The following is a 27,007-nucleotide window of genomic DNA, read 5'->3' as shown; positions in this document are numbered from 1 at the left end:
GACTGCAGGTCACCGAAGTGGCGTCAATTTGAAAGACCGGCGCCCGGCGAACGGTCTGCACGATGGGGGGCTCTAGCCATACGATTAAATAAATAAGTTTATGAAGATGATAAATAAAACTATATTTTATAATCTGATATGCCACTTAGCAATGTGCCAGTTATGGACTATCAGATTGTAAGCAACAAGGAACATTTATTTTCGGGTAATTTTCATATTTGGGTTGCATTAAATTGCGTCGCACAGACATAAGAAAAAAAGTTTCAGGTGTGTTATTTTTGCCACTTTCTGGAAAGGCACCACAAACGCTCTCTCGAACAGCAGAGTGTCATTAAGCGTCATTGCTTGTTTTTGTGTATTTGTGTTTTGATGGATTGGAAAACATACGTTGTAGTTTGATCTATGTTTTCAATTAATTAAGACTCAAATATTCCCATGGATAAAAATTTATTTTGCGACCACATTTCGCTGGCCTTGCTAGCGTCTATGACCGCTTTTCAGAGGAACTGGGGGAAAACGCATCTAAAACCATTTTTTTGTTAGTTTTTTATTTGGGTTTCAATTAATGAAACAATTAATTGTTAAAATGATAAAAGTCTTTTAACAGCATTGAACAAAATTAACTGTAAGTTTTTTTTGCCGTGGTAGGAGCAGGAAACAGGTGCGCAAAGTTTGCGCGCAAGCTACAAATGCTCGCTGAGAACTGCGAATGCAGGGAAACCCTTTGCGGCTGCGAATCCCATCAAGGATTGTCTGGTAGACTCGGCAACTTGTATTTGTCCAGAAGACCTCACGGAAAAATTTGATAAAATAGATTTTTCGCCTTAAACTGTTGCTCGCCGAGTCGAAGATATTGCCTCAGATATGGAGCAGCAAGCAGAGAACGACAAACTTCGTTTCATTTTCTGCCGCTCTTTACGAGTCCACGGACGTGTCATATTCATTGGGGTGCCGACGACAATCTGCGTGTCACCGAAGAATTTCTCGACCTTACACCATTAAAAGACACAACCACGGGTTTGGATGTTTTTCTAACGGTGGAAAACGTGTTCGAGTAAAAGGGTTTAAAATGGGAACGCCTGAGCAGTGTAACAACGGATGTAGCTCCAGCGTTATGCGAGGGACGTACTGGATTCCTGGGTTACGTCAAGTCAAAAATGGCTGAAGTTGGCTGTTCCTTATTCGCGGCAGTCCATTTCCTGATACATTAGGAAGCACTTTGTGCGCAGCTTGTCAACATAAAAAATGTTATGGAGACAGTTGTTCGAACGGGTAATTATCTTCACTCGCAAGGACTCACACATCGCCAATTTATGGAATTTCTGGCTGATATCGAAGCGGAATTCCCGGACATCCCTTACCACTCCGAAGTAAGATGGATGAGCAGAGGAAAGGTGCTTCATCGGTTTTTCTCCCTGAGGGACGAAATCAATAACTTCTTGGAAATGAAAGGACGTCCAGAAGAATTACTTCGTGGTCCTAAGTGGGTGGGGAATTTGGCGTTTTTGAGTGACCTAACTGGTCATTTAAATGCTTTGAACATTTCACTCCAAGGCGAAAAACACTCTGATGATTTAGTGCAGACGATTCAAGCATTTCGAAAAAAAAATATTTTGTGGGAAAAACAGTTGCTCGAGGAGAATTGTGGACACTTTCCTGCATCAGATCTACATCTACATTTATACTCCGCAAGCCACCCAACGGTGTGTGGCGGAAGGCACTTTACGTGCCACTGTCATTAACTCCGTTTCCTGTTCCAGTCGCGTATGGTTCGCGGGAAGAATGACTGCTGGAAAGCCTCCGTGCGTGCTCGAATCTCTCTAATTTTACATTCGTGATCTCCTCGGGAGGAATAAGTTGGGGGAAGCAATATATTCGATACCTCATCCAGAAACGCACCCTCTCGAAACCTGGCCAGCAAGCTACGCCGCGATGCAGAGCGCCTCTCTTGCAGAGTCTGCCACTTGAGTTTGCTAAACATCTCCGTAACGCTATCACGCTTACCAAATAACCCTGTGACGAAACGCTCCGCTCTTCTTTGAATCTCCTCCGTCAACCCGACCTGGTACGGATCCCACACTCATGAGCAATACTCAAGTATAGGTCGAACGAATGTTTTGTAAGCCACCTCCTTTGTTGATGGACTACATTTTCTAAGGACTTTCCCAATGAATCTCAACCTGGCACCCGCCTTACCAACAATTAATTGTATATGATCATTCCACTTCAAATCGTTCCGTACGCATACTCCCAGACATTTTACAGAAGTAACTGCTACCAGTGTTTGTTCCGCTATCAGATAATCATAAAATAAAGGATCCTTGTTTCTCTGCATTCGCAATATATTACATTTGTCTATGTTAAGGGTCAGTAGCCACTCCCTGCACCAAGTGACTATCCGCTGCAGATCTTCCTGCATTTCGATGCAATTTTCTAACGCTGCAACTTCTCTGTATACTACAGCATCATCCGCGAAAAGCCGCATGGAACCTCCGACACGTTAAAGAAGATGTGGATTTTTCAGAATATGGTAAAATCATTTGCGAATTACAAGAAAAGATTGAAAATAGATTTTTAGAAACAAGTGAGCTTCAGCCGTCGTTAGATGTATTTGTTCGCCCGTTTTCCCTTCTGGCAGAGGACGTTTCACAAGTGTTTCGACTAGAACTGATTGACCTGCAGTGCGATATCCGCCTGAAGGACCGCTTTCTTATGTGTAAAACTTTGAATGACTTTTACAGCTATTTTCCACGAGAGAAGTATCCTCTTTTGCACAAGCACGCGGCCAAAGTTCTCTCAATGTTTCGTCCAACGAATATTTGTGAGCGTTTTTCCTCCCTTTAAAAGCTTGCTAAAACCGATCACTACTTAGCGAAAAATTGACGAATTCTTTGAGGTTAGCAGTCTCCCGGAATATTGTACCAAACCTAGACAAAATCATTTCCTCGAAAAACAAAAAACGTGTAAAATGTTAATTTTCTTTCACACTGTTGATTGTAAGGATTAAAGGTCTTTATTACTTTAATTCTAGTTCTTTAACAAATTTTCAAACTTGGTCAATTAAAATTATTGCGTACAAAGCAGCAAACTAAGGATCCGATGCCTAAACTCTGCAAAGGGATACAAAAAGCTGTAGCACGAAGCACGACAAAAAATATTTACTTGTAACTACTAACAGTGAGAGTGAGACTCTATAGACCTTACGTAAAATTATTTCTAAAATAGAATAATTAAGACACTAGTTCATTTAAGAAATTCATATATCTTTCAGAAGACGCCTACTGTACTTATGACGAGTGTGCATGTGCAATGCTAATAGTATCAAACGCTGTTCTTCGATTCCTGTATCGGATACTGTTTTCTAAAGCTTTCCGTAGTAATTCTGACACACGAATACAAATTGTTACCTAAACAGTAAATAGTTTGCTTGTTTTAAGCTCATCGATCACTATTACAGAGCTGCGGTTCCTCTGTTATTTTATTTACGTTGGATCTGACCGCAGGACAGTCCAGCACAGAGCAGTGCTGTGTGGTCTCACTCGCTCCGCAACTTTCTCTCTCGCTCCTATGCCGACAGTAGCGACACACAGTCACGTACAGGTGCCCAACTACACTGCCTTGCGCTCGCGCAGCGCGCCGAAACCGCCGGGCGCAATTCTTGCATGGGCCTGGTTTATCCGAAATCGTTCAGAATTTGAAGCTCTCTACCGACCCTGAGAAACGTACCTTTGATGAACTTTGTCAAGCGCTCACGCAGTCCAGAACGAGATTTTCACTCTGCAGCGGAGTGTGCGCTGATATGGAACTTCCTGGCAGATTAAAACTGTGTGCCCGACCGAGACTCGAACTCGGGACCTTTGCCTTTCACGGGCAAGTGCTCTACCAACTGAGCTACCGAAGCACGATTCACGCCCGGTACTCACAGCTTTACTTCTGCCAGTACCTCGTCTCCTACCTTCCAAACTTTACAGAAGCTCTCCTGCGAACCTTGCAGAACTGGCACTCCTGAAAGAAAGGATATTGCGGAGACATGGCTTAGCCACAGCTTCTGTAAAGTTTGGAAGGTAGGAGACGAGGTACTGGCAGAAGTAAAGCTGTGAGTACCGGGCGTGAGTCGTGTTTCGGTAGCTCAGTTGGTAGAGCACTTGCCCGTGAAAGGCAAAGGTCCCGAGTTCGAGTCTCGGTCGGGCACACAGTTTTAATCTGCCAGGAAGTTTCGCTCACGCAGTATTTAGGTCATCAAACCCATGTGATGGCAGCACGGTTGCAGTTTAACAACCGCTACAATCACCCCTGCAGTCGTATGCGGCGTAGATCGCCAACCTGCAGGGTCTCTCGCGCATGTATAGTTTTCAGGGTACCAAATCTACTACCTCATATGCAGACTCATTAGCTAGGACGAGATCGCCGGTTAACACCCGACGCAGATGTTCTAACTAGGGCATTTACCTTGCTGACACTTCTTTAGCTAAAGTCGCTAAGACTGCTAGATCACATGAACTTTAGGCAACGGCAAGGGAGGTACTATCTGACAATCGGCTGGTAAAAAGTGGAAATGAGCGGGGCAGGTCCGGCCGCCTTGTTGCAGGCCTAATTACATTCGACGCCGCATTGGGCGACCTGCGCGCTGGATCGGAATGAAATGATGATGAACACAGCACAACACCCAGTGCCTGAGCGGAGAAAATCCCCGACCCAGCCAGGAATCGAACCCGGGCCCGTAGGACGGCAATCCGTCACGCTGACCACTCAGCTATCTCTTTTTTTTTTCCTTTTTTCCATTTTGTTCGATATGGTTCGTTGCGTTTGGTCTGGGCGGACGTTACAAGGCATCCGTTCAAGTTGATCGTTGATTCCTTGACTCCGTTTTTTTTTTATATTCCAGAGAGCACGCAGCCCTCTGACCGAACACGCTGAGCTACCGTGCCGGGCCGGCCGCGGTGGTCTCGCGGTTTTAGGCGCGCAGTCCGGAACCGTGCGACTGCTACGGTCGCAGGTTCGAATCCTGCCTCGGGCATGGATGTGTGTGATGTCCTTAGGTTAGTTAGGTTTGAGTAGTTCTAAGTTCTAGGGGACTGGTGACCACAGCAGTTGAGTCCCATAGTGCTCAGAGCCATTTGAACCTACCGTGCCGGCACGGCAAGTCAAGAGATTGGTGGCAAAGTTAGACGCATACTCTGAGATCCCATAGCTCTCTGAACTGCTCTCTAGAGCTATCTGACTTCTCGCTAGCGAAAAAGGTAGCTCCATTCCCGCGTTTTTCGAAGCCCTAACTGACGAAACGCCTGTCATGTTTTTCTGCGTGATGGTCTAGATCAGTCACACCTCGAGCAGAGAGCGAAGGAATACATCCTTTCGGCGCTCTTATGCCGAAAGAAAGATACCACATCTTTCTAGAAGCTTCTCCCGAGAAATATGAAGAGCCAGTGAAACGCCTCACATAAAAATTTGGTGGGAAGAGCCAGTTCTCCAGCTGCGCGCGCAGTAAGAGTCATGTAGGCGACACAAGAATGTGCCCTCCACTTTTTAGCGTGCCCACACTGCGATTTTGGCACGAAAGCTACCGGAAACTCCAACAAGCCAGAGCAGAAATACATTCCAACACCCAGCTAAACTCATATTCTCATGCAATGCACTGAACAGGCACAGAATAGAAACTGCTGATCAGAAAGGGCACTTGAAGTAAAATGTAATGCATTTTACGCAGACACTTCCTTTGGGAATCGGTATTATCCCATAGAATTAAAACAAGAAAAAATTAATACTATTCCTAGTTAAGTTGATGGGTTCTAAAAGCAATGAAAGAGGTACAAAAATCACTGCATATCTTTCAACGTAACAAAGAAATATCCTGAATCAACCACTCCAAACATCGTTGATAAGTACCAGGTGCTAACGAGATTACAAAAGTCAAGAGATTAAACTGGTTAAGCCCAGAGTGGGTACTGGGTACTAAGAAACTCGAACAAGTGGCGTCCAGCTGAAACTGTCGGTATGCATCGCACAAGTCGATGCGCCAGAAATACTGGCCTCCAGACAATTTCGCCAACGACTCCAGCGACCGTGGTATGGGGTAGAAGTCCGCGATTTGTTACACATTGATCAAAAATCAAATGGCTCCAAGCTCTACGGGACTTAACATCTGAGGTCATCAGTCCCCTAGACTTAGAACTACTTAAACCTAACTAACCTAAGGACATCACACACAGCCATGCCCGAGGCAGGATTCGAACCAGCGACCGTAGCAGCAGCGCGGTTTCGGACTAAAGCGCCTAGAAGCGCTCGGCCACAGTGGCCGGCCGTTACACTTATATCGTCTGTTTAAAATCGCCGCAAAGGTGCATGACTTTGTCTGGTTTATACATCACCATCAAAGAGATGGCTCATGGACTCGATGAAACAGGGAAAACGACGCTGAGGTCCCGCCAAATGCTGCAACTCGACCTTCACCTTATCATGCAAGGCGAATTGAATGGTGTGGGGACGACTAAATACAGCTAGCGCAGACAACTTAAAGGAGATGTGTGCCTCAAAATTTTTCTGCCTGCCCCAGGGTAAATGTACTTTGTCATCTATCCGAAAGACAAAAACAGAAAAGACGTCCAACTCACAAAATATTTTGAACCAACGGTGAGTTTACCACTAACAACGGAAGTAGCCGTGCCACATTCTTATAACGTGCAGAGACGGAGAACTGACCACTCAAAGGAATAGTGTTTACTGTAAGACACAACTGGACGAAGTGGCCGTTGCAACACAGGGATGTCCAACAGCCGGTACATATCTAAGTTAATTAGGCTGACCGACGCTCCCGTGTCCACCTATCCCGACCCACCATCAGCGACAGCAGAATTCGTTGGGGCGGTGCTTGCAGGGCGTCAAGAGACAGCCTCTGAGTGCAGGGAAAACCCTGGGGCTTCCGACGACCACTTCACGTCTCATAGACTGCAACAAACTGTTGCCAAATGGCCTGTTTTGAGGGAAGTGGCACACATGACCTAGGTGCGGGCAGTCCTGTCCAACACGCACCAAATAACAGTCGGGGCACGAACACCAGACTGCACATTGAGAGGAAGGAGAGTGACACAAAGAATCCGAAAAACGGTGCGAGCGGGTATGACGATGCTTCTAATGACGCATACCTGCCGAGCCTGACATGGGCGAAGATGGACAGCGTCGTGATGTCGCTGCACTCGAATCGTTAATGGTTAATCAGCACTATGACTCAGAGTAAGACAAGGCCACCTAGTTCACACCATGGGGCGGGGTGGGGGGGGGGGGGGGGGGGCTGTGTACCCCGCTGTCTAACTGTGCCACCTGCCGATTGTCGGAAAGTGCGTCCCTCGCCGCTGCCTAAAACTCAAGTAACTCAGCAGTCTTAACGACTGCGGCTAAAGGAGTGTCAGCAAGGTCAGTGCCCTCGTTTGCACAATATCGTCGGGTGTTAACCGACGATCACGTCCTAAATACTGAGTCCGCACATCACGTAGTGCATTTGGGACATTCAGAATCATATATCTGGCGGAGGGACCTTTCCGGTTTGCAATCCACGCCGCATACAACTGCAGGGGTGCTTGTGGTGATGGTTAAACTGTAACCGTGCCGCCATCACATGTGTTTGAGGACCTAAATACTGCATAAGCAACCAGTCTCATTAGCTGCGTCGCGATACGTCTTACCTGGCAGTGTAGCAAGAACTGACACAGATAATTTTCCCCATCTTTCCGTAGCCTCGTCGAATCTGGCGAATGACGTCGGGGGTGGAGGCGGAGAAAGTTTCTCTGGCGGTGTCAGGCCCACTGTCAGTGCAGCATGAGTACGGAGCAATTCTGCCTTCTGCCTTCTGACTGAACAGTTGCTACGTTTGCTCCTGCGGCTATTGTTCTTGCTGCTCCTGGAGGCGCAGCGGCTCCTTCCAGCACTCCAAAAATGCCGGGTCTACGGTGGCAACAGTTCAGCACTATGAAAAAAGAGAAGAACGTTATACGTGTAGGTAAATATCGGCGCGGGCATGACAATACTGTGGAATCGTCACTGCTGGCATGCATGTAACTATGCTAACCGACGGTGCCTCGACTAGAAGGCGGAGAGCTGAATCCTGGACGTGTGAGTTAACCTATGGCGAGCAGAGTATCAGATCACCGAGTAGAGAACGAGCACGAAGGGAAACGCAACGTAAGATCAGCACGAACGACTAACAATGGAGCACATGGAATAGAGTTACTTATTATTCTGAATTAAGAAAATACACATGTGAAACGGTAAACTAAGAAACAAAAAAATTAATTTAAAATGTAAAATAACAATTTAAAGCACAAAACGAATACAAGTAAAATTATTAATTGGAATAGTAATGAATGTTTAGATATTTTAATTAAGTATGTTGAAAATACTCCACCAGCACATTGTGTACAGCTTACTTACTAAAAATGCTGTTTCAGAAACCAGCTTTAATACACAGGTATGTAAGTGGCATGAAAGCTGCTTTAATTTATGTTGTAATAAAAGTTTTCATTTTTCAAACATAATTAATGGTGGTGGGGCATTTTTTCTGTATTTTAAATTATTACGAGAACTGATTATACAGTGGTCAGGAATATTAGTTACATATCAGCTTTTATGTGAAAAACTTTTTATGTATCATCGTTTCGAAGATATTCCCCCTAAAGATAAAAGGCCAAATTGCCTTTCGAGGTGCGTTTTACCGCTTAAAAGTGAAATTGGGCACAAACGAAAAAAATGCGTATTGCGCTACACACTCGTCAAGATTCACCAAGATCGTTTAATGACACTTCAGAATGTTCCCTTGTCAGAAACACATTACAAATCAAAGGATGTTATTCACCAAGACGAATCAAGAAGGACGAACATTCAACTTGCAGAGATGTAAATTGTTTCAGATGGCCGGCCGGTGTGATCGAGCGATTCCAGGCGCTTCAGTCTAGGACAGCGCGACCGCTACAGTCGCTGGTCCGAATCCTGCCTCGGGCATGGATGTGTGTGATGTCCTTAGATTAGTTAGGTTTAAGCAGTGTTAAGTTCTAGGGGACTGATGACCTCAGGTGTTAAGTCCCATAGTGCTCAGAGCCATTTTTTTGTTTCAGATGAACATCGAATACTTAGGTCACATTCTAACCAAAAACAGCACTTTTCTGTAAATGATACTCTACGGCAGCCCCAAAACATTAATTTGCTCCAACAGTTTTTGGTGGAAAGTCAATTATTACGGGAAGTTCATTCCACACAAGACAGAAATCACATACGTATCAAATAAATCGCTGAGAAAGGGTATCCTTTCCGAGTGGACAACAAGATGCGACAGAGCATTTGACATACTAAAGATTACATTGAGGTCGTCGCCATACCTGATAACGTTTCGCAATACACTTTCTGATCTGCATTAACTAACAGAACTGCGGGCTCGTCATATCAACCAAATTTGCAAGCCTCCAAAACTTTAACATTCGCACAACGAAACTAATCGGAAATCGAAAAGAAGCCAAGCGTGTTGTTAAATTTTCCATGTTTTCTTATGCGGGAGCAAATGTTTCAATCTGGAGAGCAGACACCATTGGCGCTCTTCAACCCTCACTGACAGCTTCCAGAAAACCAGAACAAGGCTACACAGGTGGGCCCTCTTTCGAAACACATACCGTTATGAGATCCATTACAAGCCAACAGCGCAACAATCCAATGCCGACGGGATGGTATCACTTCATCTGTGTACAGATATGCCTTTCAAGACGACCAAAGTATTGAGCTTTTAAATAGATACGCAAGTACAAAGAAGCTCGGAAAATTTTACATGTACAAATGGTTCAAATGGCTCTAAGTACTATGGGACTTAACACCTGAGGTCATCAGTCCCCTAGACTTAGAACTACTTAAACCTAATTAACCTAAGGGCATCACACTCAGCCATGCCCGAGGCAGGATTAGAACCTGCGACCGTAGGAGTCGCGCTGTTCCGGACTGGAGCGCCTAGAACCGCTTTCATATACAGCGGAACACAATGCTGTGAACACAAAGCGAAATAATGTTTTACCAAGTAGTGAGCTACACAAAGAAGAATTGTACCGAGTGTCTATAAGCCATAATAAGAGACATCAGAGATTATTTCTTTCTTCAGCACAAGCTTGTGACAGTGAAACGAGCAATGCTCCCTAGTAGCTACACCGACGAATATTTTGTGACAGTTCCCCAGATCGTCCTCTAACTATTATGCTTCATTCAGTGAAAAAGAAGTTTGTCTGATTTATTTCCAATGGTGAAGTGTTGTGGCTCACAAGGCAAGCAGTGCTGTGTCGTCTATAGGCTGACAAATAAGGAAATGTTTCAAAAATGTTTCAAAAATGTTGAAGAATTGTTGGATATCCAAATAAATGTTGTATGTGTAGAAAATTTCAATTCCGTTATCTATAGCGGTCCTGAGAAAGAAAGAAAAAAAAATTTATCTGTACAAAGATCACAACCATTTCGATGTAATTAACAGTACGACTGCTTTCTTGGGAACTTCATATTTCTGTGACAAATGCAAGAAACGTTATCACAACAAGGATACTCACAGATGTAAAACAGAGAGAAAAGTGTGCATATTATGCAAAAGTCCAGAACATGAAAGTGAAGAAAATATTTATTGTGAGAAATGCAATAGATACTGTTATAATGAAGAATGCTTGAACAATCACCAAGAAGTTTGTGATACAGCTTACAAGTGTGAAGGATGCAAAAATATTAAGAACATAAATGTGGGTTTTAACATTGCAGAAATTGTAAACAAGAAGTGGAAATTGGAAATCATAAATGTTATATGCAACATGTATTGCAAAAAGGTGGTATCTGTGAAAGAAGAGTTGGTGAGGATTTTATAGTGCAAGGTTGCCCAAATTGTAATAAAGAAGGTTGCTATGTTAATGGAGAATTCAAAGATTTTTGCATTTACCTGTGCTTCGAATGTAATAAAATAGTTGGTGGTAAAGAGTTTAAATGTTGTACAAAAGCCTTGCCTAGGAAAGTGAATTGTATCTATACGGTAATGAGAGATACATGTGGTTTGACTATGAAGCAACTCAAGAAACTGGAACACAAATTCCAAATCTCGTAATTGTTCACAATTTTAAAGGTGATACTTCTTATAAATTTAAGACAAATGATGAATTCTGTAAGTGGATGATATCTGAAAAGAACAGTTATCACACATTCATAGCTCACTATGCGAAAGGTTACGAGTCCCATTTAATTTTGAAGTACTGTGTTGAAAATACAATAAGGCCATATACCATCTACACATGAACTAAACTGATGTTATTGGAGATCATAAAGTTAGACATAAAAATTATAGACAGCAGTAACTTTATCCAAGGACCGCCCACTATTTTTCCAAAAACCTTTGATTTGAAAGAATTGAAGAAAGGCTAGTTCCCACATTTATTCAATATGCCAGAAAATGAATACTACATAGGACTGATTCCTGATACTGAATATTACTGTGTTGACACTATGAAGCCAAAAGATAGAGAAGCATTTCTCAAATGGCATAGCTCCAGAGTTAAAGAAAATTATGTTTTCGATATGAAGAAAGAAATTAACGGGTACTGTAATTCTGCTGTAGATATATTACGAAGAGGCTGTTTGGACCTGAGAAAAAAATTTCTAGAGATAGCTAACATTGATCCATTCTGTTATGGAGTTTGCATGGCTATTTACTAATCTAAATATTTGCCGAAAAATACAATCGCTGTATTGGATAAAGAACAGAAACAAAATTATAGTAAAGAATCCATAGCTCGGTTAAACAGTAACAACATTCAACATGCCCTTAATGGCGGCGAAGTAGGAATAGCTGGTGGAAAAGTAGATGGATTTGATAAAGAAACTAATACTGTTTATCAATATCACGGCTTTTCCTGGCACAGATGTAAAAAATGTTTCAAAAGTGAAACGATTAACAATAAAAATAAGGAAACGATGGATGATCTTTATCAAAAGACTTTGAGAAGAAGCGCAGAAATACGAAATGCCGGATACAATCTGGTAGAGATGTGGGAATGTGATTGACTGAACTCAGCAGAGTATAAAAGGCTTAAGAAATTAAAGCAGTTGCCAGAAATTGTTGAACCGTTGAATCCAAGAGATGCTTTTTATGGTGACTGCACAAATGCAATAAAATTAAGAGCTAAAGCAGATGGTGTTAGCTCAAAAATAAAATATATTGAAGTACGTAGTCTTTATCCTACTGTGCAATTTCATGACTTTTAACCTGAACGACTTCCGAGAAAAATATGTAGACCGAAATATTATCCTAAAAATTGGTTGTTGTTGTGGTCTTCAGTCCTGAGACTGGTTTGATGCAGCTCTCCATGCTAGTCTATCCTGTGCAAGCTTCATCTCCCAGTACCTACTGCAGCCTACATCCTTCGGAATCTGCTTAGTGTATTCATCACTTGGTCTCCCTCTACGATTTTTACCCTCCACGCTGCCCTCCAATACTAAATTGGTGATCCCTCGATGTCTCAGAACATGTCCTATCAAACGATCCCTTCTTCTAGTCAAGTTGTGCCACGAGCTCCTCTTCTCCCCAATTCTATTCAATACCTCCTCATTAGTTATGTGATCTACCCAACTAATCTTCAGCATTCTTCTGTAGCACCACATTTCGAAAGCTTCTATTCTCTTCCTGTCCACACTAGTTATCGTCCATGTTTCACTTCCATACATGGCTACACTCCATACAAATACTTTCAGAAACGACTTCCTGACGTTTAAATCTATACTCGATGTTAACAAAATTTTCTTATTCAGAAACGCTTTCCTTGCCATTGCCAGTCTACATTTTATATCCTCTCTACTTCGACCATCATCAGTTATTTTGCTCCCCAAATAGCAAAACTCCTTTACTACTTTAAGTGTCTCATTTCCTAAACTAATTCCCTCAGCATCACCCGACTTAATTCGACTACATTCCATTATCCTCGTTTTACTTTTGTTGATGTTCATCATATACCCTCCTTTCAAGACACTGTCCATTCCGTTCAACTGCTCTTCCAAGTCCATTGCTGTCTCTGACAGAATTACAATGTCATCGACGAACCTCAAAGTTTTTATTTCTTCTCCATGGATTTTAATACCTACTCCGAACTTTTCTTTTGTTTCCTTTATTGCTTGCTCAATATACAGATTGAATAGCATCGGGGATAGGCTACAACCCTGTCTCACTCCCTTCCCAACCACTGCTTCCCTTTCATACCCCTCGACTCTTATAACTGCCATCTGGTTTCTGTACAGATTGTAAATAGCCTATCGCTCCCTATATTTTACCCCTGCCGCCTTTAGAATTTGAAAGAGAGTATTCCAATCAACATTGTCAAAAGCTTTCTCTAAGTCTACAAATGCTAGAAACGTAGGTTTGCCTTTCCTTAATCTAGCTTCTAAGATAAGTCGTAGAGTCAGTATTGCCTCACGTGTTCCAACATTTCTACGGAATCCAAACTGATCTTCCCCGAGGTCGGCTTCTATCAGTTTTTCCATTCGTTTGTAAAGAATTCGCGTTAGTATTTTGCAGCTGTGACTTATTAAATTGATAGTTCGGTAATTTTCACATCTGTCGACACCTGCTTTCCTTGGAATTGGAATTATTATATTCTTCTTGAAGTCTGAGGGTATTTCGCCTGTTTCATACATCTTGCTCAGCAGATGCCAGAGTTTTGTCAGGACTGGCTCTCCTAAGGCTGTCACAAGTTCTAATGGAATGTTGTCTACTCCAGGGGCCTTGTTTCGGCTTAGGTCTTTCAGTGCTCTGTCAAACTCTTCACGCAGTATCATATCTCCCATTTCATCTTCTTCTACATCCTCTTCCATTTCGATAATATTGTCCTCAAGTACATTGCCCTTGTATAGACCCTCTATATACTCCTTCCACCTTTCTGCTTTCCCTTCTTTGCTTAGAACTGGTTTTCCATCTGAGCTCTTGATATTCATGCAAGTGGTTCTCTTTTCTCCAAAGGTCTCTTTAATTTTCCTGTAGGCAGTATGTATTTTACCCCTAGTGATATAAGCCTCTACATCCTTACATTTGTCCTCTAGCCATCCCTGCTTAGCCATTTTGCACTTCCTATCGATCTCATTTGTGAGACGTTTGTATTCCTTTTTGCCTGCTTCATTTACTGCATTGGTATGGTTTAATAAAATGTAAAGTATCCTCCTAGAGGATTATATCACCCTGTTTTGCCTGTACGCATGCAAATCGATAAAAATGAAAAATTTTTGTTTCCTTTGTGTGTCAAATGTGCAGAAGAATAAATAAGTAAACACAATCACAGTGATAAAGAAAGAAGTTTTATTGAAACTTGGGTAACTGATGAAGTAAAGTTGGCCGTGGAAAAATGATATAAAGTTTTAGAAGTCTATGAAGTATGGGATTTCAGAAACAAAAGCAACAAGTTGTTCAAAAATTATGTAAAACACTTTCTCAAAATCAAACTCGAAACCAGTCCGCATAATTTCGAATCTGATGAAGAGTATATCAAAACAGTTAAAGAGAAGTTGGATATTGACTTAGATCGTAACAGAATAAAGGAAAATCCAGGAAAACGAGCTGTTGCTAAGATTTGTCTTAATTCATTCTGGGGGAAATTTGGGCAAAGGCAAAATATGAGTCAAACAGCATATGGAACCAATTTACAGCACTTTTATGAGATACTGCTGGATGACCGATTAGATAACTTAGATATCAATTTTATTACAGAGCAGATGGTTCAGATGAGATATAATTTCAAGGATTATTATGTGGAAAATAATGCAGCTCCAAATATTTTCATAGCTGCATTCACTACATCAAATGCAAGACTCAAATTATATGATATGTTAGATAAACTAGTAGAATCTGTTATATAAATTTTGAGACCGAATCTGTAGTATATATAGATAATGGTGAAAATACTGTGGAAAGAGGCTGTATGTTAGGTGAATGGACTAATGAACTGGGAAATAACTGGATTACAGACTGGGCTTCAACAGGCCCGAAAAGTTACTGTTATAAGAAAAATGATAAAAAGATAGAGATGAAGGTAAAGGGCTTCACTCTATATTACAAGAATATTCAAAAGTTGAATGGCGATTCGATGATACGGCTAATAAAGTGAAGTGAAAGAAAAGATACAGCTAGAGTGCAATCAGATAACTATAGATGTTGATACAAACGGGTTAAGAAAGAATTCGCATTTCAGTATGATAAAAGTGTGGTTCTAGAAAATTTTGATACTGTGTTTTATGGTTATTGAATCTCTTCTAATGAAAAATAAAATTCATACCACATTATTTATACAAATAGTATAAAGTACACTCCTGGAAATTGAAATAAGAACACCGTGAATTCATTGTCCCAGGAAGGGGAAACTTTATTGACACATTCCTGGGGTCAGATACATCACATGATCACACTGACAGAACCACAGGCACATAGACACAGGCAACAGAGCATGCACAATGTCGGCACTAGTACAGTGTATATCCACCTTTCGCAGCAATGCAGGCTGCTATTCTCCCATGGAGACGATCGTAGAGATGCTGGATGTAGTCCTGTGGAACGGCTTGCCATGCCATTTCCACCTGGCGCCTCAGTTGCACCAGCGTTCGTGCTGGACGTGCAGACCGCGTGAGACGACGCTTCATCCAGTCCCAAACATGCTCAATGGGGGACAGATCCGGAGATCTTGCTGGCCAGGGTAGTTGACTTACACCTCCTAGAGCACGTTGGGTGGCACGGGATACATGCGGACGTGCATTGTCCTGTTGGAACAGCAAGTTCCCTTGCCGGTCTAGGAATGGTAGAACGATGGGTTCGATGACGGTTTGGATGTACCGTGCACTATTCAGTGTCCCCTCGACGATCACCAGTGGTGTACGGCCAGTGTAGGAGATCGCTCCCCACACCATGATGCCGGGTGTTGGCCCTGTGTGCCTCGGTCGTATGCAGTCCTGATTGTGGCGCTCACTTGCACGGCGCCAAACACGCATACGACCATCATTGGCACCAAGGCAGAAGCGACTCTCATCGCTGAAGACGACACGTCTCCATTCGTCCCTCCATTCACGCCTGTCGCGACACCACTGGAGGCGGGCTGCACGATGTTGGGGCGTGAGCGGAAGACGGCCTAACGGTGTGCGGGACCGTAGCCCAGCTTCATGGAGACGGTTGCGAATGGTCCTCGCCGATACCCCAGGAGCAACAGTGTCCCTAATTTGCTGGGATGTGGCGGTGCGGTCCCCTACGGCAGTGCGTAGGATCCTACGGTCTTGGCGTGCATCCGTGCGTCGCTGCGGTCCGGTCCCAGGTCGACGGGCACGTGCACCTTCCGCCGACCACTGGCGACAACATCGATGTACTGTGGAGACCTCACGCCCCACGTGTTGAGCAATTCGGCGGTACGTCCACCCGGCCTCCCGCATGCCCACTATACGCCCTCGCTCAAAGTCCGTCAACTGCACATACGGTTCACGTCCACGCTGTCGCGGCATGCTACCAGTGTTAAAGACTGCGATGGAGCTCCGTATGCCACGGCAAACTGGCTGACACTGACGGCGGCGGTGCACAAATGCTGCGCAGCTAGCGCCATTCGACGGCCAACACCGCGGTTCCTGGTGTGTCCGCTGTGCCGTGCGTGTGATCATTGCTTGTACAGCCCTCTCGCAGTGTCCGGAGCAAGTATGGTGGGTCTGACACACCGGTGTCAATGTGTTCTTTTTTCCATTTCCAGGAGTGTAGTTAGTTGCATTTTTTTGTATTATGTGATATCTAACGTAACCATTTTCTGAATGCTTTTGCCTCTTCTTTTTTTTATTTTAATATTAAGCAATATAATCCTGATTCATTAATAAATATAGTTTTCATATCAATATTTTGGACGCCGTGTTTTATGGCATCTGTAAAATCTTTAAATCTTTAAATCTTTAAATCTTTATTTATCTTTATCATCCACATCTTTTTAATAGCATCCCTAGATTTTTTTTATAGTCTAATATTTCAGTTATATCTTTAGCTTTAAACCATGCTTCATTATTTTCATCACTAATTACTAAAAATTTTTTGTTGTTATAAGCGCTTCAGTCACAAAGGGTACAGGCCGAACACAGGAAGAACTTAGACACAGGAACCATCGGTATAACAGTTGTAAATTGTCGTAGCTGTGTTCGGAAAGTATCAGAGCTCCAAGCGCTAATAGAAAGCACTGATGCTGAAATCGCTATAGGCACTGAAAGCTGGCTAAAGCTGGAGATAAGTTCAGCCAAAATTTTTGCGAACAACCTAACGGAGTTTCGAAAGGATAGGCTAAACACAGTTCGCGGTGGTGTGTTTGTTGCTGTTATAAGTAGTTTATCTTATCCCGAAACTGAAGTAGATAATTCCTGTGAGTTAGTATGGGCAGAGGTCATTCTTGGCAACGGAATGAAATAATAGCCGGCCGTTTTGGCCAAGCGGCTCTAGGCGCTTCAATCTGCTACAGTCGCAGGTTCTAATTCTGCCTCGGGCATGGTGGTGTGTGATGTACTTAGGTTAGTTAGGTTTAAGTAGTTCTAAGTTCTAGGGGACTGATGACCCTCAGATGTTAAGTCCCGTGGTGTTCAGAGCCACTTGAACCATTTTTTTTAATAATAATTTAATCCTTTTACCGACCTCCCAGTTCAGACGATACAATTGCTGAACGGTTCAAAGAAAACTTGAGTTTGATTTCAAACACGTACCCGACTCACAGTTATAGTTAGTGATGACTTTAGTTTACCCTCGATATGTTGGCTAAAATACATGTTTAATTCCGGAGGTACGCATAAAACATCATCCGAAATTGTGCTAAACGCATTCTCTGAAAATTATTTCCAGCACTTAGTTCATGAGCCCACGTGAGTAGTAAACGGTTGTGAAAACACACTTCACCTCTTAGCAACAAATAATCCTGAGTTAATAACGAGCATCAAAACGGATACAGGGATTGGTGAACACAGGGTTGTCGTAGCGAGACTGATGTAACCCTGAAATCCACCACAAATAAACGAAAAATATACTTATTCAAAAAAGCAGATAAAAATTCACTTGACGCCTTCCTGATAGACAATCTTCATTCCTTCCAAATTAACAATGTAAGTGTATACCAGATTTGCCTTGAATTCAAAGAAATAGTATCGGGAGCAATTGAGAGGTTTATACCAAATAAATGAGCAAACGACGGAGCTAATCCACCATGGTACACAAAACGGGTCAAATCACTGTTGCAGAAACAACGAAAAAAACATGCCAAATTTAAAAGGACGCAAAATCTCCAAGATTGGCGATCTTTTACAGAAGCTCGAAATCTGGCGCGGGCTTCAATGCGAGATGCTTACAAGAATTTCCACAACGAAACTTTGTCTCGAAACCTGGCAGAAAATCCATAGAGATTCTGGTCGTATGTGAAGTAGGCTAGCGGCAAGACACAAATCAATACCTTCTCTGCGAGATAGCAATGGAGATACTATCGAAGACTGTGCTACCAAAGCAGGGTTACTAAACACAGCCTTCCGAAATTCCTTCACCAAAGAAGACGAAGTAAATATTCCAAAATTCGAATCAAGAACAGCTGCCAACCTGAGTAACATAGAAGAAGATATCCTCGGAGTAGTGAAGCAACTTAAATCACTTAATAAAAGAAAGTCTTCTGGTCCAGACTGTATACCAATTAGATTCCTTTCAGAGTATGCTGATACAATAGCTCCATACTTAACAACAATATACAACCGTTCGCTCGACAAAGATCCGTACCCAAAGACGGGAAACTTGCACAGGTCACACCAATATTAAAGAAAGTTAGTAGGAGTAAAACACTAAATTACAGGTCCGTATCATTAACGTCGATATGCAGCAGGATTTTAGAACATATATTGTGTTCGACCATTATGAATTACCTCGAAGAGATCGGCCTATTGACACACAATCATCACGTATTTAGAAAATATCGTTCTTATGAAACCCAACTAACTTTTTACTCGCACGAGGTGTGGAGTGCTATGGACAAGGGATTTCAAATCTATTCCGTTTTTTTGGATTCCCGGAAGGCTTTTGCACTGTACGACACAAGCGGCTTGTAGTGAAATTGCGTGCTTGTGGAATATCGTCTCAGTTATGTGACTGGATTCGTGATTTCCTGTCAGAGAGGACACAGTTCGTAGTAATTTACGGAAATCATCGAGTAAAACAGAGTTGATTTCTGGCGTTCCCCAAGGTAATGTTATAGGCCCTTTTCTGTTCCTTATGTATATAAATTATTTGGGAGACCATCTGCGCAGCCGTCTTAGATTGTTTGCAAATGACGCTGTCGTTTATCGACTAGTAAAGTCATCAGAAGACCAAAACAAATTGCAAAACTATTTAGAAATAATGTCTGTATGGTGCGAAAATTGGAAGTTGACTCTAAATACCGAAGAGTGTGAGGTCATCCACATGAGTGCTAAAAGGAATCCGTTAAACTTCGGTTACACGATACATCAGACAAATCTAAAGGCCGTAAATTCAACTAAATACCTAGGAACTGCAATTACGAACAACTTAAATTGGAAGGAACACATAGAAAATGTTGTGGGGAAGGCAAACCAAAGACTACGTTTTATTGGCAGGACACTTAGAAAATGTAACGGACCTATTATACTAAAGAGACCGCCTACACTACGCTTGTCCATCCTCTTTTGGAGTACTGCTGAGCGGTGTGAGATCCTTACCAGATAGGACTGACGGTGTACATCGAAAAAGTTCAAAGAAGGGCAGCACTTTTTATATTATCGCGAAATAAGGGAGAGAGTGTCACTGAAATGGAGCAGGATTTGGAGTGGACATTATTAAAACAAAGGCGTTTTTCGTTGCGGAGGAAACTTCTCACGAAATTCCAATCACCAACTCTCTCCTCTCAACGCGAAAATATTTGGTTGACGCCGACCTACATAGGGAGAAACGACCACCATGATAAAATAAGGGAAATCAGAGCTCGCACGTAAAGATAAAGGTGTTCGTTCTTTCCGCGCGCTATGCGAGATTGGAATAATAGAGAATTGTGAAGGTGATGGGATGAACGCTCTTCCAGGCACTTAAATGTGATTTGCAGAGTATCCATGTGGATGTAGATGTAGAATGTAATATCTTTAAATGTGAACTGTCTGCACACATCATCATAGAAACCTTGGACGCCTGCAATGATGTTCACACTTTGAGACCCCCATTGTGAAATGCTCTTGGTATGGCACTACACCTGCTAATTTATGAGTCGTTGCACAACTCCAGTAAGCAGACAACAGTTACTCTCATTGTCATGTAGAACAAGAGTATATGCCACAGTGCATTCTGGGAAATTTGCTGAAGATTCAAATTCACTTCGTACCTCTATCGCTCCTGATTTATTTATCTCGTTCTATTTTGGGCAGTCTCTTGTGATGATTGGTGACAGCTCCTTGAATTTCCGTGGCTTGAGTAGACATCCTCCCTCTTCAACACCCTCACAGTAAAAAGCACAGAGGTTTGCATACATTTCAAATGCTAAACTATATACATTTTCGTCCCACTGTAACAGTAAACTGCCATAAGGATAGAATTCCGAATTCTAGTAGACTCTGGCATTAGTTAACTTGCAGTTGTCAAATGCAGTGGAATCATTTGCTATGTTCTCCCTTCTGTCAGTCTGAAATACAAGTATGATGAATCTGTGTGCCTTCAATCGAACAAAGGTTTTAGCAGCTCACGTTTGTCTGGTTGCCATCGGTAACAAAGGGTATTCAAAATGCTCCCGTGAATGGAAAATTTATTTCAGATATGCACCGGCATTCAGAACTTTTAAAAGCTTCAAATTCTGCTCATCTGCTAGAGTAATGTGAGCCATTTCCAACATTATTTTATTGATGATCTCGTTCTCTTCTTGGGGTCTTTGAGTGTATGAGTTGTTCCCTGTCGCACTTTATACTAGAACAAGTTCCTATTTAGTATTCATAATAATTCACTGTATGTCCTCAAAGTACCCTATAAGCAGTTTTAGAGGTATTCAGGCAGTAAATCTCTTGTACTCTTCCACTGTTCTACCCAATGGTTCGTCTATGAACCATCCTGCATTTTCTAAACCTCCCAAAGCTGAGAGCAAGGCATATGTTTTAAGGGTTGATGCTACGCCTGCATTACGTGTATAGTTAATCTCAACACCATTAAGTTCATATCATATCTCCTGAGACAGATATGCTGAAGCATTTCGTGTAAGCTTCGATCCCACTGTGGAAGAACCATCCTTTGTCCTAAATACCTCACCCAAATATATGAAACTCTTCCATGTGAGGGTTAAAGCGTCTTGGTGCTGAATGAAAATACTAAATTCATCGTCCTTGTTAAATGTGATTGAAGCATAAGGTTAAGGGTGGAAGGGGGGGAGGGGTATTCCTAGCGTATAATTCGCTCGTCGTATTCTACTGGGACTGTGACGAGCGACGTAATCGCAACGTTTCGGACCTACTGTTTTCAGAAACTTATACTTTGCACATGTTATCACCACGCAGTTCTGCTGTGAAGTGCTGTGCTGTGGGTTACATGTCCTGTTTCATACGTTACATCCATCCTGTCTTAGATGTAGTCACACAATGATTTCCTCACCTTGAAAGTCAACAAGTTGATTATTCTTTTCCACAATACGCAGCTCCTGATAGTCCATGTCTGAAATGTTACTGGGAAGTATATAGCGTTGAGGGGAGTCTCGGCAACCTTATACCCCGATCTAGCTGACAGGAAGAATCCGTAAATTGCATGAATCAGTCTATCGCTGAAGTAGGATTTGGTTACAATGTTACACTCGACAGGATTATACCGACAGTGTGCATACCCACAGTCTCATCAGATCTGTAAAATTTATTAGAATCATTTTTCAAAACATGTCCTTTTGTGAAACCTAGTAGTTGTCCTAATGAACCATTCTGGTTAAAGTCAATCACGGCATTCACTGTGCTTATTTCAGATTTAAGTCTACTGTTGTTTACACGTAGCTTGATGCCTTTTCCAGACTCTTTTAAAACTTAGTTTAAACTGTCAATATCGTATGCACTGGGTGCTATTTCCACAATTTCTTATTTTACTATTAATTTCCATATACAGTTTATTGTTAGCCTCTGTGACATTCGGTATGCTGTTGTATGTCTCCAACCCAATCAGCGCGATACTCCATTCTCCAATGCTGAAATCATTCAGTAGGAAGTAATTCGCACGTAATACTGGCGATCGTTCTTTTAAAGTCAGAGTATACGATATTGCATCTGAACCTCAACTGGTGAATTAATGCTTAATGCACTTCCTTATAAATCCTTCTTCGTAAATGACATTAGGAACATGATGTACAGGTGACCACACAGGCAAGTATTAAAATCTTGGTAGCGTTGAAAATTGTAGAGCACATGTCTTCAACTGGTGAAATATCGTTGTAATTCTTGTGGAGGTTGCAGGTCACCAAATGAGTCGTAATAGCAGACGTTGTTTGTACTTTTTTAACAAACGCCTCCCAGTGGGTTTCTGGTCCCGCAGCAACATATAAATTCACAATTCCACATTCTCCGTATTTCCACATACTCTTCGGCAACATATGTCGCATAAACACACAGCAGAATCTTAGAATGTTGAATTTTTTCTAACAAGCTTAAGCAGATCTGCTTCATAAGCACTCTATCTGGTAGGATGGCTAAGAGGATTTTTTTATTTATGAAGAGACTTGGCCATTTCTTGTATGGAAAATTGGAAATTTGTGGTAAGGACTATGGGACCAAACTGCTGAGGTCATCGGTCCCTAGACTTACACACTAATTAATCTAACTTAACCTAACTTACGATAAGGACAACTATAACACCCCAACGACCCCCTTAAAGTCAATTAAGACAGAATATCATAATATGAAGTAGGGAAGAGTTATCTTGGCAAATACGACATTTTTGCCAATAAGCTAACACCAAGAAGTTTTAATAACAACATTATACATCACTGAGAGTTTTTGTTATGAAAAGAGGAGGAAGAAACCTCAGATTTAATTAACGGACAAATATTCAAGTGATAATTGCAATTAATATCTTGGAAGCTAAGTCCAAGGTGATCTTAATCAGAGATAACTTTTATGTGGAAGAGAGTTGTAAGCGCAACGAAGAAATTCAATGCGCCTACAATACTCTTTCACATAAGAAGTCTCTTGCTGGCTCTCGTCTTGTAAAGACGTGCGAGAACAATTCTTGTCTTAGTTATTGAGAGTAGGGAACGCGAAGAAATTGTTTTGTGTTCAGAAGTGTTTCTTGCGTAACGTGATTCACGAACTTCAGAAACTGATTTTCTAAGCAGAGACAGGAACTGATAGACGCGTTTAACCGTGCATAACGGGTTAATTGAACTTTATTGACGAAACTAGTGAATATTGGACTTGACTTTCAAATAGTTGGAACTAAAAGAAAAGTGGATAGTACATCAAAGGACTACACTCAATTAGTCTCGAGTAGGACACAATTACACGACTTCACGAAAATATTACAATGACGCTGAAGAGTCAAGTTGTCGCAATTGTCAAGAAACTTAATTTTAATAGAACTGACTTTACCAACCAACTGCGTGTGCGTGTGGTGCGAAAGTTATGAAGTACTTAGTGGCCAAGGAACAATAAACTGTTCGTTCCAAGTGAAATTTCAAGCGTGGACTACATTATTAAGTGATTTAATCAATGATAGTTAACCAACGACTGTTCAGCAGGGACAATTTAATCTGAATATCAAAATACCCACTTCATTAATTGAAAAGAGAACTTTTGAACATTTTTTTAACATTACGGCATAGGTTCACTCAGACGTGATCAAAGAGTATCTGTGTATCTCGCTTCATACAGGTTCAACAACTCCATAGCAACGAGCCAACAACGTACGAGAAGACTGATAATTATAATGTTTCCTCGCAACTGGTGGTGTGCACGATGCGGATGAGATAAGATTTAACGACTAATGCATATCCGGGCAATGACTAATTCAATCTTAAATCAGAAGAAGCCTCCATCGTACGAGTTCGCATTTGTGTCTCCCGTTCACCAACAGGGACCTACGTCATCGCGCATCGTGTCTCAACTCCACTGCGAGAGCTGTGGCAGTAGCAGCTCTAGGCGTCGACAATATCAGCACGCGGTTAGAGTGCGGGGACGCCACACAACACACATACCCATGCCCGAGGGAAGACTCGATCGTACGACGGGGAGAGCCGCGCGAACCGTGTCAAGACGCCCCAGTCCGAGCGGCTACCCCGCGCGGCTTCTTCTATGGTTTCAGGTATAGCTCTTTCGCGATGGCTGCTACTTCCATCTTGTGGTTATGTCTTCTTGCTTCTGCTAGCTGCTCCTGAGAGTTCTGTGCGCTCTTTACTGTTCTGGAAAAAGTTGGAGCACTACCAGCCATTGAATCCACTGCTGAGACACTTGCGAGAGCTGGAATGAGGAAGAGAATAACTGCACCTGACGTCTTGGATACTGGCAGAACCCTGGGTGCTTTAACCAGTACTTTATGCTTCAGAGCGCATTTAGCTTCATTCGTCGCTGCCAGGATACTGTTTTTCAAGCATCCCTGCCCCGTCTTCTTCTTAGTCATCATCTTATTCTTATTCTTTAGTGCACATGTTGCATTCATAACTTGCTTGAAATTCATCCTTAAACCCAACTTAATTTTACCACATATGGTTTTTTTCAACTGTAAATGTCGCAATACATTGACCTATGCCAATATCCCTTCTTTCACTTATTGCCTTGAGTTTATCAGTTAAAATTTGATCTGCAGTCAGACGTCCTGGAAGATCTTTATTTGCCATGTATGCATTGTCGTGTTCTAAACAAGGTTTGTCATGCAAATTAATCCTCTTATCACCCCACGCCAACCATTTTTGAAGCTTTGTTCCAGATCCATAATAGTTATATCCGGGAATGTGTAATTCGACCAGCAGTTTGTTGAGAATACCACCACCTCCTCTACTGTGTCTCCTATCAAGCATGTTCTATTACTGTAGTGGTTGTGGTCTGCACACCCTATTATACAGGAAATCATGGTTCAAATGACTCTAAGCACTATGGGAATTAACATCTGAGGTCATCAGTCCCCTAGACTTAGAACTACTTAAACCTAACCTAAGGACATCACACACATCCATACCCGAGGCAAGATTCGAACCTGCGACCGTAGCAGCAGCGCGGTTCCGGACTGAAACGCCTAGAACCGCTCGGCCGCAGCGGCCGGCCAGGAAATCGTCAGCGACAGTCCAGCTGTTTTGTGTTGCAGGAAAACTAAGCCATTTAACTAGGGCTCTATTCCCTCGACATCTTATGACCCTCTCTGTGAGAAACATTTCCAGTTCTGAGCTTTTTTCAATTCCCCTGTGTAAACACATCCTGCAGTTTCAGTACCACTGCTATCCTTTAAGATATAATTTCTAGGATTCGTTCTTTGCACCTTGGAAACTGTAAATATCTCAGTTGACTAGTTTGAGAGGTATGACTTCTCATATGCTGTGTTGTGGTTTAAAATACATACTAAATCACCCACATTAAACTCTTGTTTACGTGGCCTCAGCATTTTAATGTGATTGTATACTATATCTAGTTCATTATCAGGAACATCAACTGGTCTCATTTTTATTGTGCTATGTTTGGTTAGATTATACTGTGCAATTATTTGTGGGAGGATATCTATCCATTTTTGTGAACTGCAAAGATTAAAATGTATTCACATTTGACCTTTTATTGTTATGTTCAGACATTCCACGATACTCACCTTCAGGTGGGTGAATGTTTAGTAGTGGTGTATTCCATGCCACTCCATCACGATCTTGAAATACCTGTTGTAAAACTCTCCGCCATGACCCGTTTGATGGTTGTCCAGACATCGGTTCATTCCTGTCTGCAAGAAACACTCAAACGCCTCTGCAATATCTCTCTTCATTTTCGTTTTCACAGGTAATGCCCAGCCAAATTTAGAGTAAGTATCAATGGCCATTAAAATATACTTGAAACCATTACTCACATGTGAGTACTCCCTCATATATACAAGATCAGCCCACCACAAGTCATCCAAACCTTTAATCATAACTTGTCTGCAAGAATTTATTTTGCATGCTGGTTTGTGTAGTTTTCGAACTAGTGTCTCAATACTTCTTCGATGATACCTCTCTCTCTGAGCTCAGAAATTAATGAAACAACCTCATTCGAACGTGCTGTATTACCATTGGCAGCTGGTGCCATGAGCAATCACAGCCCAGCTATTAGCTCATTGGGATCGTCATATATATATATATATATATATATATATATATATATATATATATATATATATATATATATATATATATATATATATATATTGCGGGAATTGCTTGTTCGCTCATTTATGCTGAATGTCAATACCATCACCGCTGTTATTTTCACCTCCTAATGTAGGTTTTGTAATGGTTTTGTATTTCACACTGCTTTCGCGTTTTGGTACTCCAAATGCTTTCTTATGCAGATCAGTCAAATGCAATATTTCACCACACATCTCCAAGTCTTTAGTTGAATAATGTAGGGTTTCTGAAGGTCTGAGGAAAATAAGGTTAAGTGGATCTGGTGTTCTCTGAAATTTCCTATCACCAATCCATATTCTGTTATCAGTTAAACTCATAGACTATGTGGACAGCACGTATGGTTTTACCCTACTTACGCTGAATATTCTGTCTATCGTAGCATGACTGTGACGGATAATGACGTCGACAGTAGCATCGTCATGAGAATCACGTAATTTTACCGAGAGCTGCCCTAGAGGTTTGGTAACTGGCTTAAAGGTTTCTCTTAGTGTTTGATCCCACTCCAAATGTCCTAACCTTAGCAGCCATAATTTCTCTCGAACGGCCTTCTGCTATTCTACTATGTGGACGGTTGAATCACGTGAAGACACAGTGGAGATAGGAAAGACGTAAGAGTAACCTGGAAT

The 27,007-nt window shown here is 42.0% G+C and overlaps 2 non-coding genes across 2 annotated transcripts; one reads left to right on the top strand and one right to left on the bottom strand.

The window, feature by feature from the left end:
• Positions 1 to 3,827: 3,827 nt before the first annotated feature.
• Positions 3,828 to 3,902, bottom strand: Trnas-uga. The gene has a single exon. It is a non-coding gene; the product is annotated as a tRNA-Ser (tRNA).
• Positions 3,903 to 4,118: 216 nt separating this feature from the next.
• Positions 4,119 to 4,193, top strand: Trnas-uga. Its single transcript has one exon. It is a non-coding gene; the product is annotated as a tRNA-Ser (tRNA).
• The last annotated feature ends 22,814 nt before the right edge of the window (positions 4,194 to 27,007 follow it).

The sequence above is a fragment of the Schistocerca piceifrons genome, chromosome X (assembly GCF_021461385.2).
Source record: "Schistocerca piceifrons isolate TAMUIC-IGC-003096 chromosome X, iqSchPice1.1, whole genome shotgun sequence".
NCBI lineage: Eukaryota > Metazoa > Arthropoda > Insecta > Orthoptera > Acrididae > Schistocerca > Schistocerca piceifrons.
The sequence above is the reverse complement of the archived record's forward strand: the minus strand, read 5'-3'. Positions and strand labels throughout refer to the sequence as shown.